Here is a 25,028-nt window from a genome sequence, read left to right as displayed (position 1 = left end):
GTTGTGCTGATTTCCCAGAAAAGGTATGAAAGCTGCACTGCTAATGCTGTTCTGTAGGCAGTTGTTATTCATCATGTGCATATGCTTAGGGTTGGCCCTCTTCACTGATCTTTTATTGTTTTCAAGGTCACTTGTGGCCATATCGGCAGATACTTTTTGCTTGCCAATCCAGACCACTACTTCTTCCTTCCCCCATCATTTCTAGCTTAAAGTTCTCCTCACCAAGTTGTCCAGGCTGGTGGCAAAGATGTTTTTGTCCTACCTGGTCAGGTGCACCCAATCTCTTTCTGGTACTCATCTGATCTCAAAAAAGATTCCATAGTCACAAAAAACAAAACCCTGTTGTGAATCCTAGAATTGCAACCCCTTGGTGACCTGCAGGATACACCTACTCCTCCTCAGGCCCTTCTCAGTAAGAAGGGTGGGGCTGAGGAGACACCCTCTGGGCCCCTATACCCTTGACTCTCAGCCTCTGAGCTGCGCAGTCACTGCTGGAATGACAGCACCACTGCTGTCCATGAGGAAGAATGTGGATAGTATTAGTCCAAGGGCTGCACAAGTACCAGCAGTCTCTCCACAATGTCCAAGGCCCATGTTGTTGTCTAACCCCAGCTGGCAACTCTACATCACACAGCCACTCGCTCACTCCCTCCCGGTGGGATGAAGGAGATAATCGGAAGAGCAAAAGTGAAAAAACTTGTGGGTTGAGATAAAGACAGTTTAAAAGATAAAACAAAAGCCTCATGCACAACCAAAGAAAAACAAGGAATTAATTTACCACTTCCCACTGTCAGGCAGGTGTTCAGCCATCCCCAGGAAAGCAGGGCTCCATTGTACGGAACAGGTACTTGGAAAGACAAATACCATCACTCTGAACATCCTCCCTTCCTTCTTCTTCCCCCAGTTTTTATTGCTGAGCATGACATCATATGGTATGGAATATCCTTCAGTCAATTGCAGTCAGCTGTCTTGGCTGTGTTACCTTCCAACTTCTTGTGCACCCTGAGCCTACTGGCTGGTGGGGTGATGTGATGAGCAGAAAAAGCTTTAACTCTGTGTGAGTGCTGCTCAGCAGTAACAAAAACATCCCTCTGTTGTCAACACTGTTTTCAGCACAAATCCAAAACATAGTCCCACACTAGCTACTGTGAAGAAAATTACCTCTACCCCCGCCAAAACCAGCACAGTCCATCAAGGAGCAACCCCACTGCACAGCAGGCCAGGTCAGCAGATGGGCCACCTGTCCCCATGGCAGGGACTCTTCTACACACACTCGCCACTTCCTCCTGGTGCTGCTGCTGGGCTCAGGCTCTGCTGGCTTGCCGAATTCTGCAGAAACACAACAGTGACATCACAATCTCCCAAGTTCTTGTCCAACACTATTAATTTGATCATAATGCTTTGAAAGTATGTCTCACAATATTTCAGAAACTCTTGAGCTTTGCAGCATAATGCCACAAATGAGATTTTTATTTTAAAAAAAATAAAAAACAACAGCTCAAAACCAACAAACCAAACAACAAAATATGTTAATGCTTTTGTAAATTTTAAGAAGTCAGTGATTAATTTCCCTGATTGACAAAAAATCTAGAAGTAAATTAGGGTTTCCTGATTTTATTTTACTCAGCTTTATTTTACTTAACTTTTATAAAATGAAATGAGTAGTTTGTCAACTGTTAAGAAAGTTCTTGCTACAGAAATTAAAATCCTTTTTACACAGAGCTTTTATACCATGCTTGTGAAGAAGAATGAAGAAACTAGAAAGTGATCTCTAGGAGGCACCAGTCAAGTTAGGATGGAAATATAAGGAAAAATGTTTCATTGGCTACACTGTGTTTCAGAAGCTGTGAGAAATTGAGATCACATTTTCTGTGGTGTCAACATTTCTGAGACTCCCCTGGCATGCTGTAAATTTCATTCACAGAAAGAATCACTCTCCCAGAAGAAATATAATCTTTTCTTGGAGACCATATCATAAAAAAACCCATGTCCACTACTCCAAATATACTGTGAATGAGAGCATTACTTCATAAGACAACATGCAATTACATCCTACCTACTGTTTTGTAGTGCTGCATGCAACTACATTGCCTTGGTAGACAAGTTTATATGAAGAGCATGAGACAGTCTGCAGAATTTTCTGAAAGAAAATATTGATAATAAAAAACCCCATGAAAAATTACCAACCAAATCTTCTCCATCAAAACTTCCCTCCTCCCCCCTCCACCCCCCCCCCCCAAAAAAAAAAAAACCAAACCAAACCAAAACTGAAATAGTTTTGATGGAAAATGACAGGTGGGGGTTTTTTATGTATCACTTCTACAACTGCTTTTTCCAGTTCCAAAGGGACCAATTAAAGAGGCAACAGCGGTACTTGAATTTGTACTTTTCTCCCATTACCTGAGCTATCATCTAGAAATGCTGACCCAGGACTACTCCTTCCATTTTAGCCCTCTATGAGAGAGGTCTCTTTTGTTTAGAGAGGTCTGACTCATAGAATGTCAACTGTATTTTTCTGTCGATCAAGCAACTGTTCTGGTGATTCACTGAAAAGGTAGGGGATTTCAGAATAGGTACATGAGAGTTGCATTTTGTTGGAGAAGAAAAAGCCATAAAGCACCTAAAGGGAGACTCTACATGATTACATGATTTCTTCAATAGTGTCAGAGAAAAGCTCGCATTTCCATGAAACACAGATGTTGAAATATCATTTTATATTTATTATGATTACTCTTTCCCCATTAAAATTTTCCAGAGCTTTGCTGAAAGTCTGAAATCCAAGGACAAAGCACTTTTAATTTTTATTTTTCAGTCTTCATCTAATTTTTCCATTTTTCTATCTTTCTTAAAATGGTAATTTAATAAAAAACAGGAGTCTTTAATTGTAAAATTCTGACAAAAAAGATCAGGTTCATTCATCATATAGCATTATTCAGAAAACAGATTTTTATATTATTATCACACAAATGTTTACATCATGAAATGATTATGTCATCATATACTTAAGGGATTCCCCTTTTTTTTAATTTTTTTATTTTTCAACCTTTTCACTTTATGAATTGCCACTGGCTCTACTCCTGATTGAGGTTACCACAGTCTTCCACTTTTTCTTGGTCTAAATCATCCTTTATTAAGAAAACTACCCTATTGAGAGTAATATGTAAGCTTTCAAGGAACTAAATTCAGATTTTGATAGCACTTATTATAATGTTACCTTCCTCGCTGAAAAATTTGGTGTTACTTCTTGACTTGTACAAGTTGGACTAGGTATGGTTCTGAATCAAATCTACTACATTATTTTAATGTTGGCTTTATACATTGTGTTGTCATGGTGAAAATAATACCTTGTCCTTGTTTTCCCATTATTTTCTTCTCCAGTTGTATTGGGTTTACATGGCAAGTTTTGGTAGTGAGGAGGGCTGCAGGGGTGACTTCTGTAAGATGACACCAGAAGCTGTCCTCCCATCCAACAGAGCTGGTTCTGACAACTCCAAAACAGACACACTGCTGGCCAAGCCAAGCCCATCAGTGATATTGGTACCACCTCCGTGATAACATTCAAGAAAGGGTAAAAAAATGCAGAGGAGTGAGAAAATGTGAGAAAAACAGCCCTGCAAACACCAAGGTCAGTGAATAAGGAGAGGGAGGAGGTGCTGCAGGCACCAGAGCAGAGATTCCCCTGCAGTCCATGGTGAAGACCGTGGTGAGGCAGGCTATGCCCCTGGAGTCCATGGACATCCAGAGTGGAGTAGATGTTCCCCTGCAGCCCATGTAGAACCTCATGCCAGAACAGGGGGATTTGCCCTGAAGGAAGCTGAAGCCCATGGAGAGCCCACACAGAAGTAGATTCCTGGCAGGAGTTATGGCCCATGAAGAGGATCCCAGGCAGAAGCAGGTGTTTTTAGATTTGTTCTTGTTTCTCATTATTTTACTCTGTTTTTAATTGGCAATAAATTAAATCCGTTTCCCATTTTGCCTGTGACAATAGTTGCTGAGTGACCTCCCTGTCCTTATCTCGACCCATGAGATTTTTGCCGTATTTTTTCCCCCTGTCCTGATGGGGAGGAGGAGAGAGAGAGCAGCTTGGTGGGTACCTGATGGCTAGCCAGGGGTCAACCCACCACACCAGTTCAAATGGTCATCTCACAAAACTTTGACAATTGCCAGAATTTTCTGGAAATCTAGAGTACAGTTATTCTGCCAATATTCTTTTGGCAAGGAGCTCTTGTGGTTCCCGTCTTTAGCTGCATTGTTTGTAAAATGACTTAGAGACAGTGTAGTACCAAAGCGTACTATCCGTGTAAGTACATATATACACAAAGCATACACAGCAGGCACATATTCTCTTCTGCTTTCAGGGTAATAGTTGTTTCTCTACCATAGGAACACTAAGCACACAAAGGCAGTGCAAATAAAAGCAAAACATTTCTCCTTTGCCCTGTGCATTGAATTATTCATTCAGTAGATTTCTGAATTTGTTCCAAATAGTTCCTCTGTACTACAGGGCTTTAAAAAATATTTCTTTGGAGCTTAATGAAACCAAAAAAAACCTTTAACATGAGAAAGAAATCAGTCTTTAAACATTATTCTTAATTTTAGGACTACCTCTGTATATACACAGCTAAAATTCTCGTCCAATGGGTACTTACAGAAGGAAAACAGTAGGTTAAAGTCACTTTCTCGTTAAAGCCTCTGGGGCTGAAGGAATTTGATTTCAGCCCTAACATGGTCAATGGAAGAGTAGACACTGCACAACATGGTGCTGAGTAGAGATCTTAAGCCCAGCTCAGCATGAGCCTGTTTAAATATAAGAGGTCCTTCAGCTCCACTGGCATTATGTTCCTCCCATAGGTGAACTTGCTGAGAAATGAGGAGGCTGAGAAGCCATGCACATCACCCAGGAAGAGGCATGTTCTTACACAGCTTCCTATTTCCAGCATTTTTGATAACTCATTGAGATCAGTCTCAGGTATCTGCATTATGCACAGTTCCCACTCCTACTTTGATTATTTTCAGCAGGCACTGTGCTTTTCCCTTGGTGGCACGTTGCTCAGACCAGTAGGTCACAAACTATGCTAAAATACCCTAGCAGAAAAGTAATAGTAGTCACCAAATTCTACTTTTCCATCCTGACCACTCTGAAAGCATGTCACATTAATCAACTGAAGATCTAACAGAAGACTCACTTTTTGGTTTTTAGGAAAGCTTTGTTTCAAACTTCAGAAATTCTGAGTATTAAAGAAAACTACCCAGGATACCTTTGTAACAGACATAAGATAACATTTAATTTTCTCAGATTGCTTGCAAATCTCATTCATATAAAGATATTTTGATGTACTTCATGCACGTGTGTTTGTGTGTACTGAAGGAAAGAAGGTATTTCTTATACCTACACAGAAGCTTGTGCAAAATAGAGGAGTTTAAACTCTGCCTCACTCTTGAACTAAGTTGAACTATTATGTAGAAAATGGGGACTGCTGTTGAACTGACATTATAAGATTGTTGGCATGCTGTTTGCCGATCTCTGTTTTAAGACTATATTGGTAAATAAAGTAAATTTCATGTAGCATATATCAACATCACCTGAATTCATTATTTACTCCTGTGAACATACAAGTTTTTGTAATTGTTCTGGCATGTGTTTCATTGATGCAGTTCAAAAGTTGCAAGTACGGGTACAATGGAACATGAATTTTTAAGTCCCCATAACAAATATTTTGGCACAAAGAATAGTAAATAAAGTACAGGAATTAACTAAAGCAAAGCATAGCACCTCCCCTGTACAAAAAAGAATCTGCAAAATGGAGCTGAGAACCATACCTTCAGTAGTAACACTGTGATTGAATGTGAATATTAAAATGTTTAACATCAGCACAGTTCTGTTCAGTGGCCACCATTAAGATCTTGATTCCTCTGTTTCTCCTGGAACTGTCCCTGTTCAGAAAGTGGAGACAAACATTTCTCTATTTTGTATGTAATACCATTTTCCTGTTCTACTACTATTTCCTGCTGTCTGATCACCAAATGGCAGTGTAAAATACACATAACAGCGTGCATTTCATGCTTAGCATGTCTGACAAATCCCATTCATTGGATGGATTGGCTCCGTTCACCTACATTTTTTTCTACCATTTTCTTTATGCACATAGGCAACTACCAACAGTGCATGAATGGTAAACTCATTTCAGAAAGCCCAAAACCTGCAACCACACAAAACCTGATGTACCATTTAACACAGGAATCAATCTGTCTCCTGTTGACCAGCCTGGGTAGCTATTCATGAGCCAGCTTGCAAAGTACCTCTAAAACTATAACTGTGTGTGCCAAAGGACAGCACAGGCATAGATAGGGTTTACTATCTGGACATGAAATCTCTAGTAGGCAAAGAGCTAGTTGAAAATGTGAGAAACAGATATGAGATGGATGCTAGTTTTCTTCATCCCTTCGTTGTACTACCTTTTCCACATACTGTTATTGTCTGGGGTTGGGCAAAAGATGAGAAATGTTTCTTAGCTGAGCCTTCTTCCTGTCCCAGACACACATGTATCAGCAGAAGCCTGTAAAGGCTTCCTGCCTATTGAGAAATTCTTAGAGCATTTATTCAGGTGCTAATAGATTTAGGGGCAGGCATCTTACATCAGTTCCCATTTCTGATAGTCATTAACTGTGACATCTTAGTTATGTCCTTTGTTGTGTAAGGTGTCAGGCCTTTGTTATACATGACTAGCTACACTGATTTTACTTAAGATTGCTTTAGAAATGATGCGTTACCTTCTATTGTTTGAACACCATTATTTTAGATTAATATTTTTATGGCAGTTACTGTAGGATTTTTAACTTTCTCTTCTCACATTCTTCTTATTGCTTTTTAGTTTACAGAATTGGATGAAAGGAGAAAGATGGAGGCCTTCATGTATACATACATATATAGACAGATATATCTATGTACACACACACTAACTCTTAACTTGCAAAGCCTACTCACTTTCAAAATGTTAAACAAGTTACTAAAATGAAAGCACTGTTCCAAAAGCCTGTTCGTTTACAAAAATGCAAACCCCTAGATTCTCAAAATTGTTTTGTCTGTAAAACTCAGATTTTCTGCTGAAGGAAAAACACTTGAGGAATGTGTCTAGAAAGGTGGTGGGTATGTAAGGACCTAGGAGAGAAGAAATAGAAACAAACTGTGAAAAAAACGACCTTCTGTTTAATCCCCCAGTGCTTCCCTTGCAAAACTGCATAAAATTCCTTTATTCTATAAAATTAAGAAGGATTCTGAAGATATAGCTAGATATCCCACAATTTTTTGTGTGTGTATGCCCATCATGTTGTCAAGGAAGCCAAACATGACTTTTCCAGAGGCGGAAACTAGTCACAAAAAACAGTGTTGCACTTTGAATCTCCCAGAATTTATGCTGATTAAAATTTGATGTATAAATACTAGCTGAAAAGGCAGCTTTTTAAGTAAATGGATGTGGTGGTTTGACCTTGGCTAAATGCCAGGTACCCACCAAGTCGCTCTATCACTTCCCCCCCCTTCATCTTTCTTTCTCAATAGGGCAAAGAGGGGAAAGAAAATAAGATAGAAAAAAAAAAACAAACAACCCTTGTGGGTAAAACAACAGCAGTTTTAATATAAGCAAAGCGAAGCAAAGGTCCGCGCGCGGAAGCAAAAAAAAAGAAAACAGATGTATTCTCTACTTCCCATGAACAGGCGATGTCGGGCCTTCTCAGGAAGCAGGGCTCCCATACGCGTAGTGGTTGCCTCGGAGGACCAAGGGTGACCCCACCCCCTTCCTCCTTTCTCCCAGCTTTATACTGAGCAGACGTCATATGGTCTGGAATATCCCTTTGGTCAGTTCGGGTCAGCTGTCCTGGTTGTGTCCCCTCCCAAGATCTTGCCCACCCCGTCCCACTGTGGCGGGGGGGAAATGTCAGAAAGAGCCTTGGTGCTGTGTAAGCACTACTCAGCAGTAGCCACAACACCAGTGTGCTATCAACACCCTGCCAGCTCCCAACATAAAACACAGCACCATGAGGGCTGCTACAGGGGAAAACCAATTCCGGCTCAGCCAGACCCGGTACAATGCAAAATGAAGCTTACTTAAGGGACAAAGCATAATTATAGTGATTTTGTGGTGAAAAGTAAAATTTGATCCCCACAACTTATGTTTAGCATGACTTCTCTGAATTGACTCATGTAAAAAAAAATTCTAAGATATGACTGCTTTATTGCCTAGTGTCCTTTTTGATCCTAAACTTCATTTCCTTTGGTTTTTTTTTACATGTCCCTAAATTTTAAGATTTTACTTCAGTGGTAAATTAAATACTCCATGTCAAACAATGTCATATATTTTATTTTCTATTTCTGTGACAAGCATTTACATTCAACTACCAAACCAAATTATTCATAAAACTTTAGAGAATAATATTTGGGTTTTTGTTACATTGAAGGCATTTGTTACTCATTATTCTTTAAACAACAGATTTGTTTATGAAGTTCCCACTCCTAGCTCTTTATTCTTCCTCCCCAGTTCTTCCAGAACACACTTCAGCTGTCTGGGTAGCCATCATCAGAGTCAGGCCTGTGATGTGACTATTTCTTTCTCTCATTAAGAAAGATGCTTTCAAACCACGCAAAAAAAATAAAATAAAATAAAATAAAATGATGCGCGCTTCCTGATCCACTAGATGGGTAGGAGATGGGGACAGGTGTATGCCCAGGTCAAATGGACAACAGCAATTTTAAAAGGATGAATTTACTTTGCCACCTCTTTATAAGTGCTCAAGCATCGCTCCTCACTGATCCTGTGTCTGCCCAGTAACGACCACCAGTGGAGGAACTGGGCAAAGGGGTACATCTTTTGTCCTGTCCCAGGAAGGCACTGCCAATAGCTGCTGCCCAGGAACTCCCAGGCCAGAAGGAGACTCAACAGGAAAAACATGTGGCCTCCACCCTCTTCCAAAATCTCACACTCGTTGCTCCCAGCAGGCACTGACCCTGGGGATGAGCAGCCATTGCCCAGCACACACAGACCGGGGGCACCAGGTCCTCATCAGCCCTGTGTTAGAGCTGGGCTTTCTCAGTGCCATAGGTGCCTGGGGAATCAGACTATTGTGATGTCATGAAGCAATGGATTATGACCACGCGGCCCTTGTTGCTCATCCCCAGGCACCAGAATAGAAGAGCCCATGTTGCATAGCTGCAGGTATTTTGCAGGTATTTGGTCCATCAGAAGTAAGTGGACCAGTTCAGGAAAGATTAAAGCCTTTCGCATATTCTGGAAAAAGTTTCTGAAGTATGGGTGTGAAAGAGAAAGAGAGGGATTAGGGATAGGGAAGCTCTCTTCTTCCCATTCAAGAAATGTGATGCATGCTTCTATCTGCTACATTTTTTCTGCAGACTGGTTGGAAGCAGAAAGTCGGTTGTCATGTGATTTACACTGCAAATCTGGAAATTCGAACGGACCCAGCAGCTTGCTGTCACTGGTTAGTCCCTTGCTGAACTCAATATACTGGAGAGGGAGTCATTTCCCACAACCAAGGACTCTGTGGTCTATATTTGCTCTCCTACCGAGTGGAAAAGCATTGTTAACATTGCTGTGCATCGCCTTGAATGGCAGGTTCTCCAAAAATTCCTCCATTGCCAATATGCTCGTAGCAAAAGACTCCATGAAAAGCTCACTCTTCTTGAGCTCACTTCAATCCACAGTGAGCAGGGTTGAAAACTGGTTGAATGCACAGGCCCAGAGGGTGGTGTACAGCATCTAGTTGGAGGCCAGTAACTAGTGGTGGATCCCAGGGGTCAGTACTGACTACGTTCCTGCTTAACATCTTCATTAATCATCTTGGTGAAGATACAGAGCATAGAGAGACTTCAACAGGCTGAAGAAATGGGCCCACAGGAACCTCATGATATTTCACAAGGGCAAGAGCAAAGTCCTCCACCTGGCAAGGAATAACCACAGGTATATTCATACGCTGGGTGTCATCCAGCTAGAAAGCACTTTTGAAAAAAAGGACCTGTGGGTCCTAGTGGACACCAAGTTGAACATGAGCAAACCCCTTGTTTACCTGCAGGGTATATCTACTCCTCTTCAGGCCCTTCCCCCTTACAAGCAGGACTGAGGAGACATCTTCTGGGCCCCTGGGCCCTTGACTCTCATCCTCTGAGCCACACTGTCACTGCTGGAACGCTCTATGTCTCTTTGGCAGCATCACTGGTGGCTATGAGGGACAACGCAGCCTAGCCCAAGGACTGGACAAGCACCAGCAGTCTCTCCACAATGCCCAAGTCCCTGTCAAGGAGCAGCCCTCACTCGACAGCAGGTCAGGTCAGCAGATGGGGCACACATCTCTGTGGCAGAGAGTCTCCACCTATAAACACCACTTCCTACTGATGCTGCTGCTGTGCTTAGGCTCTGCTGCTGTACTTGCTTCATTGGTCACAGCTTCTAGCCCCTCCACTGTTGTCAGAACACCCTACCAGATGTGTAGTAGGAATACTCCTGCTGGTACAAGAAGTTGCCACCCCCCAACCTTTACCATTGAAAGACTCTTCATTTCCCTGCTTAATAATCACTGACTGCCTGTGTCTCCTTTTGGACAGCTGAATGGTTCTGCTCGTGTTTGGAGATGACCCAGTTGAGCTTCTTCTCACTGGATCTGAGACTGTGGATCCTGCTGACCTTTTCCTGCAGCAGCTTTGCTTGGCAATAGAGATCCTCCACCAGCACACACCCCCTGCACACAAGCGCACCATCACTCCCACCCTGGCCTCAGTGAGGGTCCATGCTGCTGTACTGCCTTCAGCCCCTCACCTAGAGACCTGCATCCTGCCTTGAAAGCCCCATCCAAGTTGATGCCTCTGATGTGGCAAGGTAGTTTCTCCAGTAGATGCTGGGGACCATGACTGGTGGTGCATCACCATCACTAAGCACACATACACTGCTCTCAGCAGATTTTCTGACTCCTTTTTGTATGATAAAGCTGCTACATTTTCTGCCTGCTTCTGTTAAAAATCACAACTCTAAGAGTATACCATATCTCAACTATATCCTCTTTGTCCTGGTTTTGGCTGGGATAGAGTTATTTTTTCTTCTTAGTAGCTAGAATAGTGCCATGTTTTGGATTCAGTATGTGATTTGGTACGAGAAGAATGCTGATAACACACTGATGTTTTCAGATGCTGCTGAGAGATCAAGGACTCTCCAACTCCCCATGTCCTGCCCTTGTGCAGGTGTACAAGAAGCTGGGAGGAAGCACGGCCAGAGCACTGGACCCAAATTGGTCAATGGAATATTCCATATGATGTAACATCATGCTCAGTATATAGAGGAGGGTTGGCCGGGAAGGAGGGGGTTCTCTCTTGCTTCTGGGATTTCAATTGCCGGATCTTGGTATTTTGGGATCACTAGCCAGGAATGGGCTGGGTATCAGTCAGCAGGTGGTGAGCAGTCGCATTGTGCATTACCCGCTTGTACTTTCTCTTATTGTTTATTTCAATTATGAAACTTTTTATCTCAACCTACAACTCTCCCTTTACACCTCCAATTTACTTCTTTATCCCCCGGGTGGGGGAGAGTGAGTGAGCAGCTGCATGGTGTTTGGCTGCCAGCAGGGTTTAAACCATGACACTTCTCAAGATACTTTCTGTGGATCTTGCTGAACAGTGTAAGGTGAATCTATGTTTGCTTCCATCTCTCCTGGTACAACTCAAAGTTCTGCATACAAAATCCATACACAATACTTTATCTCTCCATATTATAACACTGTTTGAATGTGCCATTAGTTCCACAAACACAAAGTTTTTTCTTTCAAGAATTTTCTCTTTGCTTTGAAGAGTACTGTCAGGTATACACAGCTGGTTCTACCAGCTCCATGAGAAACCATATGAAAGAAAGCTCTTTTTAGATGAAGTATGAGACTATCCTAGAAAAATAATTTTCAGGACATAGATTGCAGACAGTTTTCTTAGACTGTTCATTACTTGCAGTTTTATGCTTTGTCACTACAGTCACCTGGCACTGTTCTGTCCATTTTACTCTACCATAATCTGATAAAAATATTTTTCTTGAATAAGAAACTAAGAAGAAAGAAAGTTATCATTCTGCATCTGGGGTTTTTTTCCACAATTGCAAGTGATCATTCTCTTTTCATTCATTTCTGTGAATGAGGGAAAAAGTTGTGTAAAGACATCACTGTTCACAGAGAACAAGGGGCTAATGTCTGTGAACATGACTCAGTCCTACAGTTATCTGGAGTTGAAATTCATTCTAATAAATACTACATTTGTTGCTATCAGAGTTTTTGAGTTTTCTTGTGCCCTGCTAGCTCTTGTCTAAAACTGATGACATTCACATCACAGTCCCTGGAAACTACCTAAAACGTTTGAAGGTACATGTGGTAACAAACCATTTTTTCACACCTTTTTTTCTTTATCTGTGCTTTGGTAAGAAAAAAAGATTGATGTTTTTCCCTTACATTTAATGTCTCTGCCTTTGTTCTCTTGAGGCTCTTGGAAATTCTGCAGTCAAGACGTGTAAATGGATTAACACAAGCATTACAGGATTTTGCTGCATTGAAGCATCAGTGGGAAACTATAATAAAACATATACCTTTCAACACAGGTATAGTAGAGGAACAGAGCTGCCCATTGCTAAAGAATTGTAGGTATCGAGCAATCTCCCTTGTGTAGTGAGGATCCAGAAAGGGGCTCAAATACATTAGTACTGCCACTGCTCCATTTTTCTGCCTGAACCTTTTCCAGGAGCAGTTTCCCCTTTGGTAAAATGGTTATTCTGAGTCATGGCAGATGCAGTGCGTTCATGGAGCACTCAAAGATCATTCTATCAGCCTTGGTAAGCGTTAGTGTTATTGCACTTCTAAGGTGTTAAGTGAATATCTGCAGGGTTTCAGAGATAGCACTGAAGGTTTCTGCTGAAGTTGGAAATCAGCTTAATGCAAATCTCTAGAGAGGTCAAACAAAAAATTGTCATGCTTTGGGAAGCTGTATATCTGGCTTTGCAAGCTGCCCAGCAAAAGACTGGGAATTGTGTTGTGTGCCCAACGTTGCAATCTCAGGGCTGGAAGAGATGGCTGAAAGCCTCAACAGCTTTCTCATTTTTTTTAAAAAGAAGGAAAAGTGAAGGTGAACAGTCCATCATGGGGGGGAGAGGGAGGTCCTGGGAGAGAGGGCTGTGACTCGCACAACCCCAGAGCGCAAATCCCAGCTCCCATGTAGTTTTTCACTGTGATCCAAAGAAAGTGAGCTGACCCAGGAACCCCTCTTCCCAATAGGTGTAAAACATGACTCATTAGTGGAAGATGATCCCTTTATAGTCTAGTCAAAGCCTTTGACTGGGACCACTGAGCCTTCAGAGACCTAATTCCCTCTGAGCTATCTTTTGTGCTGAATCTCAGAGGAAGATACCAGTTTTATACCACACAGCATGCTACAGGAATAAATTTATACCACGGTTGTGGAGATTTGCAGTAAAAACTGCTTCCATGATGAATGAGAGTCGACCTCTCTCTCATCACATATTACCTGGAAAATTCATTATAACACCTTAAACCTCAGGAACTACATTTACATGCTTCTTCCTATACAGTAATGATATTCTTTTTCATTAGCACATGCAAATGACCCTTTGCTGAGGGCTGTCAACAACAATAACATTAGATTGTTAATACACTGCTGATGGTTCTTTTTATCTGCTAGCAAAGATAATGTTTTAACTGAGATTAGGATAATTTTGGAAAAAAAATCTTGAATCCTTTTGCTCCTCTATAGCAACAGACCCTCAGCTGGTAGCAATGACCACAGGTCTATTTAAACACTGGGTTCTATTCAGACGAGCTGCAATGATTTAAACCAGCTGTGGATCTGGTTCATAACTTAAGAAGTGACTGCCTTTAAGAAAGAGTTGATCATTAAACAGGGAGTCAGAAAAATTAAGGTTCACTTCTTTTATTTACTGATATATCATTTTTATAGCAAGAGCAAGAAAATCGTCCACCACAGCACTAATATGTCAAAATGTAAATCTCCTCTATGTAATTCCCCTAATGTTCACTAACTTCTGAACAACATGAATGGAGACCTAAGGACTTTTTCCTTTGATGTCATAGCTTTACATCCACAAATGCTAGCATCTACAAATCCAATCAATACCTTAAACTTAAAAGAACTCACTCTAGTGAAATCCTGAGTTTTGCCACTTGATAAACTATTTAAACCCTTCCAGCACCAAGAAAGAATAAAGTGGTGATGTGTGGACTTTCTTAGCAAATTTATTTCACTAGATTTAGTTCTGTTAGGACTCAAAAATCAGTATTTGCTCAAGTAATTTTTCAATTCACAATCCACAATATGTCCAGTTAATCTCTTCTCCCCTGTTGCCTGTGTCATGATCATTTTTTTTAGTGGTTTCATTACCTTCAGTGTGTTCTTGGAAGCAAAATAAAGGTAGATTTTTTTTTTTTTTCCTTTGTGCTTTGAATATAATGCAGATTTCATGGGAACACATAGGTTGAAAAATGTGTGAGCCAGATTCAAAAGTATAGTGAGAAGTATCCCAGGAATAATCATTCCAAAACCAAAAGGGGCTTTTAACTCTAAACATTGTGGTTTACAAGTGAATTAATTGGTTATGTCAGTTGTGCCTAGGTGGCCAAGTCATGATTAATTTAGCTTACTCTGCCTTAAATTTGTGCTCTTATTAGCTTTTCCTATTGCTCCCTACACACTTTCAAAAGAAATTTCACTCTGTACAAAAGAAAGAGAAGTAAAGAAACTCAGCACAGAACATAGACATCTCTTTTGCAGATTCCCAGAAATTCCTTGAGAGAAAAAGGGTGCTAAGTGAGGCAGGCAGCCTTTCTTTACCTTAAGAGGTCACACAGTGCTGACAACTTAGAAGACCTTTCCATAAAGAAAATGACAGCCATCACCTTCCTACTAGAGCCTGGATTGACTTTCAGGTAATATCAACACACACAAATAAACTAGAAATGTAATAATAAAAAAGTTAGGCTTTCTTGATGTTTCTCAGGAGGAATGGCCAGGAACAAAGGGACCCAATTGTTTTTAATATCTGGTCCATACACTCACAGGCATACAAAGCTTTAATCCATCAACTGGAGTATCAGATATATTCAGTATACATTCTCCCAGAATTTGAAATGCTTTCCCGTTGTACTGTATTTAGCTTTCTCCCTGCTCCACCCCAAGTAGATTGTTTTCGGTATTTTAAATTACATTAAACATTTATTTTCTAAGTTCCAACATTTTCTGTTTGAAACAACTAGCAAATGTTTGCAGTCTTCCTAATGTAGTAATGCTCCACAGATATAACTGTAATTGTGCTATTTGCTATGTAGTTTTAAAATGCTAAGTGGGATGTGCAGATTGCGCCCTAGTGCAGGCTGCGTCCCTGTATTTGAAATGAATAATTAATTGTCACTTAGTACAAAAGCACTTTGTCCACCACTGAATGCATCACAGGTTGTTCAGAGTTCACAGCTAACCATGAGTAAAGAAAGACATGGTATAGACAACATCAGTCCTTCCAGACTTACTCCTGTCAGACAGAACCATCCAAGCACCAGAAGAAAGAGCCCAGCATCAATTGAAGAACGGTGTCATGGTTTAACCCCAGTCAACAACTAAGCACCATACAGCCACTCGCTCACTCCATGTAAGGTGTAGATGTGCTTATTTTATACATATCACTGCTACATGGGAGCCTCTCCAGCACAGTTGCACCACAGATTTATGATCTATACCCATGTACCTACACCAAACTGGAGCCTAGGGAGAGATGCACAGCCTCTGTGAGACCATGGCTGGGAAGTTAGAGCTAATGGCTTTTTGGTTCTTTTTCCAGATCCATTGTTAATTCATTCTCTTACAAGCTTCTTTTTTTCAGCTGTGAAATGACTTTAAGTGACAACCATCAGGACATTCACTGAATATACAGATGTAATAATTTCCTGTTTAAACTAGGAGAACTAGGCAGCATAGATTTTGAGTTGGCCAAGTGTCATCTGGCAGACATATGGGAAGGTAGTATTTGAGAATCAAACTACATCCCATGAGTTAATTCTGATAATTCATGGAGTAGGCTTGAAAATGGAAAAATCATGCAGCTATTTAATGTAGGAGGACCTCCATGTTTGGTCTCTTCTGTTCAAGAAAAAACAATATCACACATTGTACCCACTTAACTAAATCTGTTAAACTGAACAGTAGCAAGATACACTTGAACTCAAATAATAATGTGCATACACAGAACCAGTCTAGATGTAGACTGTACTTCACGATCTCTGCAGCAAAAGGATCCATGACTTCTATTACTGTCATTTCATTTTTCTGTCCATAAAAATGTCTATCCTCACCTCTTAGCTTGTCTTCTTATTCAGTGTCAGGACTTCAGTAACGCTTCTGCCCCATTTCTTGCTAGTCTTGGTTTCTTAGGGATTAGAGCTGCTGTAGTGATTGGAAGGAATACATGCAAATTGGGTTGAGGGAAGGTGTTTAGTGCCAGGTTAAGGCAGACTGGATTTTACCAAGTTGTTTCATGGAAATACTTGTGGGCAGCAGCTGCCTAGTTTGCCTTAAATTACAGTGCAAAATCCTAATCTGACCGACTTTCCCATGAATAAAAGACAGAAGAAAAACACTATGGACAAAGCTGGATGAAGCTTTCATTTTTTTCATCAACATAAAATGCATTTTCATATGATTATTTGATTGAATTTTCTTGACAATTTGAAAAAGATGAAGCGTGAAATGAATACATTGTGGCAATTTTTTTTGTTTTAAAAAAATTACTTTTATGGAAAGAGAAGTTTCTGAAATAGTTTAATTTTACTTTGTTTTCTAGTCTAAGCCATATTTTTAGAGAAAAATACTCTAAATAATTTCTTTTTCATGTGTCTAGGACTATAGAAGGAGTTATTTAATGATGCTCAGGAACACTGAAAACTGGGAAAAAAAAATGCTAAGGCAGGTGAAGTCAATACATGTGCAAAATCTGTGTGTCCTTAATCTTCATAGATCTTTTTTTCTAACTCATATCTTGACAACCTCGCAATATTTACACATATAGTCATCCTCCCATAATTTAAGTTATAATCGAATACTGAGTCATTTCTAAAAACTCCTTCTCGAGACTCTAATACATATGAAAGTATGTGTATGTGAGCTGGCTGCCAGTGAGCCATGAGGGTCTTTGAAAGATCCTGTGCTCACTACATAACTGTGGACAGACATTTAGACCTCAAGTTTCTCCTGTTTATTTTTGTTTGTGCTCTTTCAAGGTAATCTCTTCAGATTTTTGGCTGTGGACAGCTGAAAATCCAGGTATTTAAAGATGCTCCACTTGTCTTTCAGCAATATAGCTTTCCTTATAAAGCAAATGTTCTCTGATCAGCACATCAGTTTAAAAAAGGGAGTGCATATAATCTCTGTCACAAAAACTGAAGGATGTTTTCTTGGCTAATCACATATGGTAACTCAGTTGAGAAAATGCTTGCTAGTAGACTATAAAATCTTAAAAGAGATAAGATAGAAGATTTTCCCATGTCTTACCTATTTTCAGTACACGGTACAGCAAGAATAAGTACCAGCAAGAGAGCAGCACTGGATAGCTTTCCTGATAAATGAAATATGAGAAGTTAGTGTCAGTCATAGCACATGAGGGTAAAATCTATCACTGATCCTTCAATTGGCCCTTGCACTTACCATGAGACTGGATTGATAGTAAGGAGAAGTAAAGGAGAGAAGCCTTGGCAACATACACAGTGTTCGTTAACTCTGAAAAATAAAAATAAAAAAAAAGCAACCAATTTGCACTAAACACACCAATATGTGTTGTTCCATGAGAAAGCTGTCATCTTTCTAAAGAAATTAGCTGCTTTATATTCTGCATGTTTTAAATCACAGTTAGACTATGCTGTCTCCGTTCACTCTGGTAGCAAAAATTTACCACTTTGGAATGAGGTAAGTCTTGTAGTTGTTTCAGAAAGACTTTTGCACTTTCTCTGGGTAAAAAAAAAGGGAAGGAAAAAAAAAGGATAAAATATCTTAAAAACACTGGTCTCAGAATTGGAATGTGGACATTATTTCTTTTGAAATTCATCACAAGACACTTGAAGGAGTGAAATGTGCACCTTTATGTAGCTTAACGTCAAAGATGACATTTGCTGTCTCCAAGTAAAGCTTGCCTTCTTCAAAAAAGACATATTTAACAAAGAAAACTATTTTCTATTGTTACACCTGTCACCTCTCATCCGCAATGAATCCCATCTCAGGACCCATAAACTTAATTTTAAACGTATACCACAATGAGGGACAGATATCAGCTGTTTATTCAAGCACAGATCTGGAATGAATTACTGCAGCAAATACCAGCATTTTCAAAACAAGAGATTCATAATAGTATTACAGAGCTAGAGACCTCTGGACAATGAAGATATATTATCAAACTATTACAGTGTTCTTCATTAATAAAGAGTTTGGGTTTTGTTCTTTTTTCCTCTCACAGTCAGGTTAAGGCAAAACTCACAGTCTTTATTTAAATCCAGAGACTTTTCAGTTCATAATTAGCACCACAGTTCACAGAGTCTCTAGTTATGGGCTTGGTTTTACAAATCTACATTTAACTAATGAGCTTTGCAGTGCCAAAATCATTAATGAAGCCTTGGGTTCTGAGCTTTTCTTTAATAGCAGTAGACTAAAGCAGAAAGGTAAGGTCACTATTTTTTACTTTTGGTTAGCGTGTTCAGGCATGCGCCATCAGTCTTTTGAACAGGGGAGTTACTGAAGCAAAAAGGTGAGATAACAGAAGGGCCCATTAGACTGTAGATCACTGGGACTTCCTTTTTAAGGTCAGGACATAGTTACCTGATAAATGACTTGTGAAGTTTATTTGGCATTTCAGCTTAACTAAGGCCCAGCTGTAGTCACAGAAATCCTGAGAAATAGGAGCCAAGCACTGTCCATAAAGTTTTGGCTTTTTCTTGCAAAGAGAGTCACAGGCTCATACCACACCTGTTGGAGTTCAAGGATTTCCAAACTTATGCAAGCCTTCCACTGCAGCACAGGTCTCAGTGTCTCACAGAGAGACCTTATTCCTGATAATATCACAAGATGAACACTGACTTCTTCTCCAGAAATTATTCAAAACCGAGCAGCATCGTTATATTTGGTGACTTACATAGAGACAAGGTTAAGTATTTCAGCTTCTATAGATGTGTATGTATGAACATAGGAAAAACCAATTTATAATGTAGCTAAAATAGTTCAAACACTGTGACTGTGAGTGCATTATAACTTCACTCTACCTAGCAGGAGAAAAGGCCACTTGCTCTCCAGCTACCAATGGTATTAAAGTAAAACCAGAACCCCAAATTTCAACATCACTTTGAATAGTCATTCCACAGATGCATTTTGAAAAGGAAAGGTTAAAAGCAAACAGTGGTGTTAAGGATTTAATTTCCTAAAGATTTCTTTTAATGACTCACCTCAGAAGTGCACAGCGACAGGAAGAGAGGCAACAATATATACAGAAATCTTTAAGAAAGTAAAGTATTGGAGATATTTTGGACCTAAAATAATAATTGTCAATTTCAGTTCTCATAGTTAAAGTTTGTTAATAAAGATTTTTTTCTTTTCCATCATTCAGAGACTTGCAGTTATATAAATAATCCTCTGAAGTATATTAGTAATAATATGCACTTGTTGGTTGCTGATTTTTTTCTAAATAATGCTCTTGCTGTAGGATCTAATTAAACCATTTGGGCATAGCATCATGAGATTTAGGATTATACAAACTGAAGCATGTATTACATCTATGATTATGCTTTTCTGTTTATTTTATTCTCTGAAAAATTACATTAAATGGAAGCTTAAACAAATTGTTTAAAGTGAGAAGAGCTCTTGATTTCAGCAGGATTACTCAAGTGCTTCAGACTAATGTCACTGTGTGTTTTGTGAAAACAAAGCACAAGTTGCAGGTGGTTATTCTATTAAAGCAATGATCTTCATACTCTCACGCACTCAGAGGTTCAAATGTGTTTAGGTACATCTACCCTGGAAGAAGTTATGCTTGTTTAAAGTTGCATTTTTGTTAAGCTACAGATGTATCTTCTCCTTTGGTTACAGCTGTGCTAGCTTAAGGAAGTTATTGCTGGTAACTGGAGCAAACAACCCAAGAGCTTCCCTGCTTCTGCCACTCAAAGGAGCTTTCCCTGGCCTTTTAAATTCAGAGTGATCTAACTCACCCAGGTCAGACTGAAAAACAGCACAGCAAAACAAAAACTTTGCCTACATGTGTTGATGGGTAGAGGTGAGTGTTCACACTGACAAAGGGGTTGGTACTTCTTGAAGGAGAATCCCAGTAAAGTCTCACAGAGGGGAGCCAACCAAGGGAAGGAGATCAGAAACAAGCCCTGGAGAGCAGCTTCTCTGGTAGGCACAGCTACAGCCCTACAGAGGATGTATACCACCATACTCTGATCTAATTCTGATCTATAGCCTCTACGAACTGAACACCAGCATACATGCTTATTGTGTTGCAAATTCCAGCTGTCCACAATGCCTTCCTCCCAGCCAGGGTGGGTTAATTGGCTTTGCACTGACTTAATGCCTAAACATCATCAGACAGACTTGTTGTGCTAGTAGGGGTCAGCCTGATCTGTGGCATCAAATGATGGGAACAGGGAGAGAGAATCCTCCTGTTATTGTCAAGGTGAGTTTTTGCCTGCCATGGACAAGCAGATTGCTTTCACTAATTATTTGAATCTCCAAAGTATCAGGTCATACATTAGTAATGCAAACACTTCCACATCAGCATTAAGGAGAGTAAAAAGCATGCTTTACAGTAAACAGTGGAGTTAAACACAGCCTTGAAAGCAAACATAAGCTAGCTTTTAGCAGCCAAAGTCTTGCCCACTGGATAGCTTTTTATATCTATGAAAAATTTATGTGAAACTGTCTTTCCAATTTGGGAATACTTTGTGCTCATTTACACAAATGTCAATGACTGCACAATATTTAAGGCAGTATAAACATGTGCTCAGAATGTTTCATATCCCTACCAGAAGAGCTGGGGGGATCTCTGATCATTTCAAAGTTTCTGGTAAAGGAAACACCACAAACATCAAGGAATTTGGCCCCCAAAACAGCATAGTTGACTCATGATGTTCCCAGGTAACATCAGAGAAACAAGAAAAGGCTACACCCATAACTTTGACATAGACGAACACTTTTTATTAATTAGCTAATAAAACAATATAGCACTAGATTACATAATCAGTTGGGGTGAAACATTTTTAAATTGGGATGAGAATAGGGTGATACTTGTAAAGTTGAGTAGCTTACCCATTGAGAATTTTAAGAGAGTGTGTATTGGTAATTGGAGCCTTAATGGTACTGCTAATATGCAAGTGATGTAAATGAACTGTCATACAAACAGTGGTGTTGGTATCAAGTGCACTGGGGGATACTTAGCCAAATGCACACTACCAATTAGGGTATTTTGGCACTTTTTCTAAGACATTACCTTAGACATCTGTCAGTAATTTTGTTCTGCTACCAAACAAGACTTAAAGCCTGAAAAGGAGACAGTATCACCAGGAAGGATTTGTTTTGAACATTGTTTCTTGTATTTGAGTAAATGCAAATGCTAAGGTTGCCTTTATACAGGCCAAGGATAATCCTTGCACAGTAATAAAGTGCTACTGAGCCTAAGCTACTCTTAAAATTAAATTCTCTGGTATCCAAATATTAAATATGCTTCCTGGCTTTTAACAGAGCTCATTAAAAAGATTCAAAATATTGACAATCCACTTAAAGTCCATTATTAAATTCCCTTGCAAAAAAAAGAAAAAAAAAAAGTTATTTCAAAAAGAGCATTTATTTCAAAATTAATAGCTCACCATCCCAGGCTAATTATTTTGGCATATTCATTGAATAACAATTGGCCAATCATTCATGCCTCTGCACTTAATATGAAAAATGGTAAACTAATTTTGAAAAAGAAAGCACACATCTCTGTTTCTGGTACTCAGCTTAATACTTCTTTAAAGAGGCACAACTCATAAAAGATGTGAAATAGCCATCCTTTCACTTCCCCTTGTCATTCTGAATATATGTCAAACTAAATATCTAGGAAGCGGTCCGGTCTTCTCAAAAACAAAGTACATGGATCAGTTTTGCTACTTATTTCTGAATTTATAACTTAATTTGATGTACAGTGACTTACAGTGCAATATTCTATTGCCAAAAGAGCATGAAAGAACCTGAGAGTGTGGAACACAATATTTCAGGGAAAGTTTTTCTCTCTCTTTCTAGTTCTGAACTTGAAAATTTCATGTGTGGTAATTCAGAAGACCGGGCCAAAGGGCATTTAAAGAATAAAAATTGACTACATTAACAGGGTTAGTTTGTGAAAATTATTTTTTTCTTTTTTTCCTCCCCAAAGCTAATTTGCAAAACAAACACAAGACTTTCCAAAGTGAGATGCACACAGGGTAAAAGAAAAATCTTGAAAAATTTTTTTCTTTTTTGATTGACCTTGACATATTCTTTACATATTATATTTTAGTTTCTGTATTTTTCTTCGATTTCTTGCAGAGAAAAGAAATAATGTAATTATTTTTCTGACAGGGTTAAGAAATGTTCTTATGTTACTATTACTTTTTCTGAACAAAGTTCAGGTTGATTTTCATGTGAAAACAAGTTGTAAAGAGAATATAAAATATAGGGTGAATTGCAAATGAGAGATTATGACTTGAAATTAATCATCCTTAACCAAAATTTTTAAATTAATTAAAGATTAGGAATACAAGTGTCAAAATTAATCACTCTATAGCAAGTCAAATACACCAATATCCATTTTTAAAATAAGGAAATTTAGCACTAATGGCTCAATTCAGAGAAACATTAAGGAGTGTCCACAACTCTAAAAACACCAGCCAATCTGCTGAGATGTAAGGACACATTTAAAGTGCTATAATAAAATAGGAACATTTTGACAATGCAGAGTATGCTTATGAGAACAATCATTTCTAAAATGTCATATCTGGTCCAGAACCAAGAGTTAACACCTCCATCTAATCTCTGATCCAGTAAGGTAATTAAACTAATATTTAAAGTTAAGTACATTGCTGACTGTGACTGTCCAGAATAAAGTATAAAAATTAAAGTGACTATTTTAGCATCAACATAGTGGTGTTGCAATCTCCATCACCAAAATCTAAAAGATCAAATCAAACAGGTATATCGTGAGTTCTGTACAGTTTAAAGTATGCAAATGGAAAGTTGGTCTTATGAAATTCTAATGTCTTTCTCATTGGCCTGTCCTTATTCATCTGTGAAGGAAGTTGAAAGGTTCAATAGGACTGTTGAAAATAAGAAAATAAATAATGAAATTAACTTGACTGATAATAACAAAACTACATATCTTCACTCATTAAAATCTGACAACTTTCTTAGGATTCCAGAGCTGAATTATGATCAATCTGGTATCTTTTAGGATAATTTAAAAAAAAAAATTATATAACTACCATGAAAATGAAGCTGAAAGAACAGGTAATAAAACCAGTTTGATTTATTAATTATTCTTATTTGAAGGCTACAGTCCTTTGTTTCTTATTTGTTGTACTACATGCTGTAGTCACTACTGATGAGTCACATTTGCATATTTACTAGTTTGCTGAGTTTTGTGCTCAAAACTGTGATTTCATATTGAAATTTGAACAAATATGAATTTATACAATTGTAGGCACTGTTAGACTGTAGGCCACTTATAGTGTGGCTAAAGTGTAGCAAATATTAGGCACTTAACTCTGCATTTGAATCTAGCCATTTTCTATACCTCTTCTATGTGTCTCAACGTGTCATACTGTCCTGATCCAATATCGGGGAGGGTTCTTAAACGATCCCAAGAGCGAGATTAAGACACAAACGAGGTCAGATGCCGTACAACCTTGTAAACTTTATTTTCCATAACAACTGATAACAGCGACAGGACAGAGAGAAAAAGAAAGGAAAAGTCAGAATCCCTAAGCAAGCGAACGGTAGACATGTAGCAAGATTAATTACCACCACCACGAATCCAGCGATGTACGGTTGGCTTGGTCTCGGGGCAGGTGATGGTGCTTCAAGCTCCAAGCTCTGAGGAGGGAGGATAACAAGAGGGAGAACAAGAGTGATCCCAAGAGAGGAGTACACAGTCCTTTTATTGCCCCAGTCCCCACGATTTCTCTGAAAAGTCTGCTCATTTCCACGGAGCTCATTGCAATACTTGCCGCCCCGTGGTCCTCCATGCATGCATGCCCAGGTGTTCACGGTGGTCGTACCGGCGGGGGATCGACCCGCAGTGCCTTCAGCCTCTGCACATCTTCCTCACCCTTATTTCCTCTCCACCCAGCTTGCGCGCAGGTGCAGCTTGGTAGGCGCTGCCAAGGATCTGGTTTCAGTTTTGGGCGGATGTCGTGGTTTTGTCAGGGACAATTCGCCTCCTTCAGAGCGTACTCCTCCACGGCGACAGGATGCTGAGGCCAGGAAGTGGTAGTGGTGCAGCAGCAATGTTGAGACAAACACAGTCCAACACAGTCCCTTACACATACCTGAGGGGAACAAAGCGCTTTGCGTAATGTCACATACAATTCAGCTGACTGAGAAGACACTCAAGAAACTGCATTAGGTAAAATGAAATCTACTCTAAAGATACAGATCTAAAGCATTGCGCTGGTCTAGGTTTTGTACATACAGATGATCTAGATTTCTGTCATGGAAATGACACAGAAATATGCCCTACTAGGCTCATTCTCCTTATCACTAACAGGTAGGAACATAGGATCCTTTCAGTGAGAGGCACTATACAGTCCATGGAGGGTGAGTGAGTGGAACAGTAAAAGAGATAGCATGTGAGTTATCAAAATTTTATTTTAATTTTTTTTTTCCAAATATATTAAAAAATAATTCTGTGTTATGTTTGGGTCATACATCCTAGTGC

At 39.4% G+C, this 25,028-nt stretch overlaps 1 long non-coding RNA gene across 2 annotated transcripts in view; it reads right to left on the bottom strand.

The window, feature by feature from the left end:
• The window catches only part of LOC141918177 (uncharacterized), a 31,778-nt gene extending 7,279 nt beyond the window's left edge, over positions 1-24,499 (bottom strand). Inside the window, exons 1-5 of one of the 2 annotated variants that reach the window (XR_012621589.1) lie at positions 24,370-24,415; positions 24,113-24,184; positions 17,750-17,821; positions 17,597-17,660; positions 1,162-1,329 (exon numbers count right to left, since the gene is read on the bottom strand). This is a non-coding gene — a long non-coding RNA (uncharacterized LOC141918177). Of the gene's footprint in view, positions 1-1,161; positions 1,330-17,596; positions 17,661-17,749; positions 17,822-24,112 lie in introns of both variants that reach the window. The other variant, XR_012621588.1, reaches the window with a different exon arrangement.
• Positions 24,500-25,028: the final 529 nt, after the last annotated feature.

Source organism: Strix aluco, chromosome Z, assembly GCF_031877795.1.
Source record: "Strix aluco isolate bStrAlu1 chromosome Z, bStrAlu1.hap1, whole genome shotgun sequence".
NCBI classification, from domain to species: Eukaryota; Metazoa; Chordata; class Aves; order Strigiformes; family Strigidae; genus Strix; species Strix aluco.
Note: the sequence above shows the minus strand (reverse complement) of the source record. Positions and strands in the feature narration are given on the sequence as shown.